The following is a 229-nucleotide window of genomic DNA, read 5'->3' on the forward strand; positions in this document are numbered from 1 at the left end:
TTTTTATATCGACTATGCATTCCGCTAGTTTTTCAAATTGGTATGTTTCGCCGGGCTGCGAAGAAATATAGAGCTGTGTATCATCAGCATAACAGTGAAAGCTAGCACCGTGTTTCCTGATAATATCTCCCAAGGGTAACATGTAAAGCGTGAAAAGTAACAGTCCTAGTACTGAGCCTTGAGGTACTCCATACTGCACTTGTGATCGATATGATACCTCTTCATTCAC

Source organism: Sinocyclocheilus anshuiensis, unplaced genomic scaffold (genome assembly GCF_001515605.1).
Source record: "Sinocyclocheilus anshuiensis isolate Anshui unplaced genomic scaffold, SAMN03320099.WGS_v1.1 scaffold1759, whole genome shotgun sequence".
Classification (NCBI taxonomy): domain Eukaryota; kingdom Metazoa; phylum Chordata; class Actinopteri; order Cypriniformes; family Cyprinidae; genus Sinocyclocheilus; species Sinocyclocheilus anshuiensis.